The sequence below is a fragment of the Gallus gallus genome, chromosome 17, assembly GCF_016699485.2.
Source record: "Gallus gallus isolate bGalGal1 chromosome 17, bGalGal1.mat.broiler.GRCg7b, whole genome shotgun sequence".
NCBI classification, from domain to species: domain Eukaryota; kingdom Metazoa; phylum Chordata; class Aves; order Galliformes; family Phasianidae; genus Gallus; species Gallus gallus.
The window spans coordinates 11,071,215-11,079,009 of record NC_052548.1 but is presented as its reverse complement, the minus strand read 5'-3'; positions in this window follow the sequence as shown (position 1 = coordinate 11,079,009).

Below are 7,795 nucleotides of genomic sequence, written 5' to 3'. Positions count from 1 at the left end.
ACCCTAACCCTAACCCTAACCCTAACCCTAACCCTAACCCTAACCCTAACCCTAACCCTAACCCTAACCCTAACCCTAACCCTAACCCTAACCCTAACCCTAACCTAACCCTAACCCTAACCCTAACCCTAACCCTAACCCTAACCCTAACCCTAACCCTAACCCTAACCCTAACCCTAACCCTAACCCTAACCCTAACCCTAACCTAACCCTAACCCTAACCCTAACCCTAACCCTAACCCTAACCCTAACCCTAACCCTAACCCTAACCCTAACCCTAACCCTAACCCTAACCCTAACCCTAACCCTAACCCTAACCCTAACCCTAACCCTAACCCTAACCCTAACCCTAACCCTAACCCTAACCCTAACCCTAACCCTAACCCTAACCCTAACCCTACCCTAACCCTAACCCTAACCCTAACCCTAACCCTAACCCTAACCCTAACCCTAACCCTAACCCTAACCCTAACCCTAACCCTAACCCTAACCCTAACCCTAACCCTAACCTAACCCTAACCCTAACCCTAACCCTAACCCTAACCCTAACCCTAACCCTAACCCTAACCCTAACCCTAACCCTAACCCTAACCCTACCCTAACCCTAACCCTAACCCTAACCCTAACCCTAACCCTAACCCTAACCCTAACCCTAACCCTAACCCTAACCCTAACCCTAACCCTAACCCTAACCCTAACCCTAACCCTAACCCTAACCCTAACCCTAACCCTAACCCTAACCCTAACCCTAACCCTAACCCTAACCCTAACCCTAACCCTAACCCTAACCCTAACCCTAACCCTAACCCTAACCCTAACCCTAACCCTAACCCTAACCCTAACCCTAACCCTAACCCTAACCCTAACCCTAACCCTAACCCTAACCCTAACCCTAACCCTACCCTAACCCTAACCCTAACCCTAACCCTAACCCTAACCCTAACCCTAACCCTAACCCTAACCCTAACCCTAACCCTAACCCTAACCCTAACCCTAACCCTAACCCTAACCCTAACCCTAACCCTAACCCTAACCCTAACCCTAACCCTAACCCTAACCCTAACCCTAACCCTAACCCTAACCCTAACCCTAACCCTAACCCTAACCCTAACCCTAACCCTAACCCTAACCCTAACCCTAACCCTAACCCTAACCCTAACCCTAACCCTAACCCTAACCCTAACCCTAACCCTAACCCTAACCTAACCCTAACCCTAACCCTAACCCTAACCCTAACCCTAACCCTAACCCTAACCCTAACCCTAACCCTAACCCTAACCCTAACCCTAACCCTAACCCTAACCCTAACCCTAACCCTAACCCTAACCTAACCCTAACCCTAACCCTAACCCTAACCCTAACCCTAACCCTAACCCTAACCCTAACCCTAACCCTAACCCTAACCCTAACCCTAACCCTAACCCTAACCCTAACCCTAACCCTAACCCTAACCCTAACCCTAACCCTAACCCTAACCCTAACCCTAACCCTAACCCTAACCCTAACCCTAACCCTAACCCTAACCCTAACCCTAACCCTAACCCTAACCCTAACCCTAACCCTAACCCTAACCCTAACCCTAACCCTAACCCTAACCCTAACCCTAACCCTAACCCTAACCCTAACCCTAACCCTAACCCTAACCCTAACCCTAACCCTAACCCTAACCCTAACCCTAACCCTAACCCTAACCCTAACCCTAACCCTAACCCTAACCCTAACCCTAACCCTAACCCTAACCCTAACCCTAACCCTAACCCTAACCCTAACCCTAACCCTAACCCTAACCCTAACCCTAACCCTAACCCTAACCCTAACCCTAACCCTAACCCTAACCCTAACCCTAACCCTAACCCTAACCCTAACCCTAACCCTAACCCTAACCCTAACCCTAACCCTAACCCTAACCCTAACCCTAACCCTAACCCTAACCCTAACCCTAACCCTAACCCTAACCCTAACCCTAACCCTAACCCTAACCCTAACCCTAACCCTAACCCTAACCCTAACCCTAACCCTAACCCTAACCCTAACCCTAACCCTAACCCTAACCCTAACCCTAACCCTAACCCTAACCCTAACCCTAACCCTAACCCTAACCCTAACCCTAACCCTAACCCTAACCCTAACCCTAACCCTAACCCTAACCCTAACCCTAACCCTAACCCTAACCCTAACCCTAACCCTAACCCTAACCCTAACCCTAACCCTAACCCTAACCCTAACCCTAACCCTAACCCTAACCCTAACCCTAACCCTAACCCTAACCCTAACCCTAACCCTAACCCTAACCCTAACCCTAACCCTAACCCTAACCCTAACCCTAACCCTAACCCTAACCCTAACCCTAACCCTAACCCTAACCCTAACCCTAACCCTAACCCTAACCCTAACCCTAACCCTAACCCTAACCCTAACCCTAACCCTAACCCTAACCCTAACCCTAACCCTAACCCTAACCCTAACCCTAACCCTAACCCTAACCCTAACCCTAACCCTAACCTAACCCTAACCCTAACCCTAACCCTAACCCTAACCCTAACCCTAACCCTAACCCTAACCCTAACCCTAACCCTAACCCTAACCCTAACCCTAACCCTAACCCTAACCCTAACCCTAACCCTAACCCTAACCCTAACCCTAACCCTAACCCTAACCCTAACCCTAACCCTAACCCTAACCCTAACCCTAACCCTAACCCTAACCCTAACCCTAACCCTAACCCTAACCCTAACCCTAACCCTAACCCTAACCCTAACCCTAACCCTAACCCTAACCCTAACCCTAACCCTAACCCTAACCCTAACCCTAACCCTAACCCTAACCCTAACCCTAACCCTAACCCTAACCCTAACCCTAACCCTAACCCTAACCCTAACCCTAACCCTAACCCTAACCCTAACCCTAACCCTAACCCTAACCCTAACCCTAACCCTAACCCTAACCCTAACCCTAACCCTAACCCTAACCCTAACCCTAACCCTAACCCTAACCCTAACCCTAACCCTAACCCTAACCCTAACCCTAACCCTAACCCTAACCCTAACCCTAACCCTAACCCTAACCCTAACCCTAACCCTAACCCTAACCCTAACCCTAACCCTAACCCTAACCCTAACCCTAACCCTAACCCTAACCCTAACCCTAACCCTAACCCTAACCCTAACCCTAACCCTAACCCTAACCCTAACCCTAACCCTAACCCTAACCCTAACCCTAACCCTAACCCTAACCCTAACCCTAACCCTAACCCTAACCCTAACCCTAACCCTAACCCTAACCCTAACCCTAACCCTAACCCTAACCCTAACCCTAACCCTAACCCTAACCCTAACCCTAACCCTAACCCTAACCCTAACCCTAACCCTAACCCTAACCCTAACCCTAACCCTAACCCTAACCCTAACCCTAACCCTAACCCTAACCCTAACCCTAACCCTAACCCTAACCCTAACCCTAACCCTAACCCTAACCCTAACCCTAACCCTAACCCTAACCCTAACCCTAACCCTAACCCTAACCCTAACCCTAACCCTAACCCTAACCCTAACCCTAACCCTAACCCTAACCCTAACCCTAACCCTAACCCTAACCCTAACCCTAACCCTAACCCTAACCCTAACCCTAACCCTAACCCTAACCCTAACCCTAACCCTAACCCTAACCCTAACCCTAACCCTAACCCTAACCCTAACCCTAACCTAACCCTAACCCTAACCCTAACCCTAACCCTAACCCTAACCCTAACCCTAACCCTAACCCTAACCCTAACCCTAACCCTAACCCTAACCCTAACCCTAACCCTAACCCTAACCCTAACCCTAACCCTAACCCTAACCCTAACCCTAACCCTAACCCTAACCCTAACCCTAACCCTAACCCTAACCCTAACCCTAACCCTAACCCTAACCCTAACCCTAACCCTAACCCTAACCCTAACCCTAACCCTAACCCTAACCCTAACCCTAACCCTAACCCTAACCCTAACCCTAACCCTAACCCTAACCCTAACCCTAACCCTAACCCTAACCCTAACCCTAACCCTAACCCTAACCCTAACCCTAACCCTAACCCTAACCCTAACCCTAACCCTAACCCTAACCCTAACCCTAACCCTAACCCTAACCCTAACCCTAACCCTAACCCTAACCCTAACCCTAACCCTAACCCTAACCCTAACCCTAACCCTAACCCTAACCCTAACCCTAACCCTAACCCTAACCCTAACCCTAACCCTAACCCTAACCCTAACCCTAACCCTAACCCTAACCCTAACCCTAACCCTAACCCTAACCCTAACCCTAACCCTAACCCTAACCCTAACCCTAACCCTAACCCTAACCCTAACCCTAACCCTAACCCTAACCCTAACCCTAACCCTAACCCTAACCCTAACCCTAACCCTAACCCTAACCCTAACCCTAACCCTAACCCTAACCCTAACCCTAACCCTAACCCTAACCCTAACCCTAACCCTAACCCTAACCCTAACCCTAACCCTAACCCTAACCCTAACCCTAACCCTAACCCTAACCCTAACCCTAACCCTAACCCTAACCCTAACCCTAACCCTAACCCTAACCCTAACCCTAACCCTAACCCTAACCCTAACCCTAACCCTAACCCTAACCCTAACCCTAACCCTAACCCTAACCCTAACCCTAACCCTAACCCTAACCCTAACCCTAACCCTAACCCTAACCCTAACCCTAACCCTAACCCTAACCCTAACCCTAACCCTAACCCTAACCCTAACCCTAACCCTAACCCTAACCCTAACCCTAACCCTAACCCTAACCCTAACCCTAACCCTAACCCTAACCCTAACCCTAACCCTAACCCTAACCCTAACCCTAACCCTAACCCTAACCCTAACCCTAACCCTAACCCTAACCCTAACCCTAACCCTAACCCTAACCCTAACCCTAACCCTAACCCTAACCCTAACCCTAACCCTAACCCTAACCCTAACCCTAACCCTAACCCTAACCCTAACCCTAACCCTAACCCTAACCCTAACCCTAACCCTAACCCTAACCCTAACCCTAACCCTAACCCTAACCCTAACCCTAACCCTAACCCTAACCCTAACCCTAACCCTAACCCTAACCCTAACCCTAACCCTAACCCTAACCCTAACCCTAACCCTAACCCTAACCCTAACCCTAACCCTAACCCTAACCCTAACCCTAACCCTAACCCTAACCCTAACCCTAACCCTAACCCTAACCCTAACCCTAACCCTAACCCTAACCCTAACCCTAACCCTAACCCTAACCCTAACCCTAACCCTAACCCTAACCCTAACCCTAACCCTAACCCTAACCCTAACCCTAACCCTAACCCTAACCCTAACCCTAACCCTAACCCTAACCCTAACCCTAACCCTAACCCTAACCCTAACCCTAACCCTAACCCTAACCCTAACCCTAACCCTAACCCTAACCCTAACCCTAACCCTAACCCTAACCCTAACCCTAACCCTAACCCTAACCCTAACCCTAACCCTAACCCTAACCCTAACCCTAACCCTAACCCTAACCCTAACCCTAACCCTAACCCTAACCCTAACCCTAACCCTAACCCTAACCCTAACCCTAACCCTAACCCTAACCCTAACCCTAACCCTAACCCTAACCCTAACCCTAACCCTAACCCTAACCCTAACCCTAACCCTAACCCTAACCCTAACCCTAACCCTAACCCTAACCCTAACCCTAACCCTAACCCTAACCCTAACCCTAACCCTAACCCTAACCCTAACCCTAACCCTAACCCTAACCCTAACCCTAACCCTAACCCTAACCCTAACCCTAACCCTAACCCTAACCCTAACCCTAACCCTAACCCTAACCCTAACCCTAACCCTAACCCTAACCCTAACCCTAACCCTAACCCTAACCCTAACCCTAACCCTAACCCTAACCCTAACCCTAACCCTAACCCTAACCCTAACCCTAACCCTAACCCTAACCCTAACCCTAACCCTAACCCTAACCCTAACCCTAACCCTAACCCTAACCCTAACCCTAACCTAACCCTAACCCTAACCCTAACCCTAACCCTAACCCTAACCCTAACCCTAACCCTAACCCTAACCCTAACCCTAACCCTAACCCTAACCCTAACCCTAACCCTAACCCTAACCCTAACCCTAACCCTAACCCTAACCCTAACCCTAACCCTAACCCTAACCCTAACCCTAACCCTAACCCTAACCCTAACCCTAACCCTAACCCTAACCCTAACCCTAACCCTAACCCTAACCCTAACCCTAACCCTAACCCTAACCCTAACCCTAACCCTAACCCTAACCCTAACCCTAACCCTAACCCTAACCCTAACCCTAACCCTAACCCTAACCCTAACCCTAACCCTAACCCTAACCCTAACCCTAACCCTAACCCTAACCCTAACCCTAACCCTAACCCTAACCCTAACCCTAACCCTAACCCTAACCCTAACCCTAACCCTAACCCTAACCCTAACCCTAACCCTAACCCTAACCCTAACCCTAACCCTAACCCTAACCCTAACCCTAACCCTAACCCTAACCCTAACCCTAACCCTAACCCTAACCCTAACCCTAACCCTAACCCTAACCCTAACCCTAACCCTAACCCTAACCCTAACCCTAACCCTAACCCTAACCCTAACCCTAACCCTAACCCTAACCCTAACCCTAACCCTAACCCTAACCCTAACCCTAACCCTAACCCTAACCCTAACCCTAACCCTAACCCTAACCCTAACCCTAACCCTAACCCTAACCCTAACCCTAACCCTAACCCTAACCCTAACCCTAACCCTAACCCTAACCCTAACCCTAACCCTAACCCTAACCCTAACCCTAACCCTAACCCTAACCCTAACCCTAACCCTAACCCTAACCCTAACCCTAACCCTAACCCTAACCCTAACCCTAACCCTAACCCTAACCCTAACCCTAACCCTAACCCTAACCCTAACCCTAACCCTAACCCTAACCCTAACCCTAACCCTAACCCTAACCCTAACCCTAACCCTAACCCTAACCCTAACCCTAACCCTAACCCTAACCCTAACCCTAACCCTAACCCTAACCCTAACCCTAACCCTAACCCTAACCCTAACCCTAACCCTAACCCTAACCCTAACCCTAACCCTAACCCTAACCCTAACCCTAACCCTAACCCTAACCCTAACCCTAACCCTAACCCTAACCCTAACCCTAACCCTAACCCTAACCCTAACCCTAACCCTAACCCTAACCCTAACCCTAACCCTAACCCTAACCCTAACCCTAACCCTAACCCTAACCCTAACCCTAACCCTAACCCTAACCCTAACCCTAACCCTAACCCTAACCCTAACCCTAACCCTAACCCTAACCCTAACCCTAACCCTAACCCTAACCCTAACCCTAACCCTAACCCTAACCCTAACCCTAACCCTAACCCTAACCCTAACCCTAACCCTAACCCTAACCCTAACCCTAACCCTAACCCTAACCCTAACCCTAACCCTAACCCTAACCCTAACCCTAACCCTAACCCTAACCCTAACCCTAACCCTAACCCTAACCCTAACCCTAACCCTAACCCTAACCCTAACCCTAACCCTAACCCTAACCCTAACCCTAACCCTAACCCTAACCCTAACCCTAACCCTAACCCTAACCCTAACCCTAACCCTAACCCTAACCCTAACCCTAACCCTAACCCTAACCCTAACCCTAACCCTAACCCTAACCCTAACCCTAACCCTAACCCTAACCCTAACCCTAACCCTAACCCTAACCCTAACCCTAACCCTA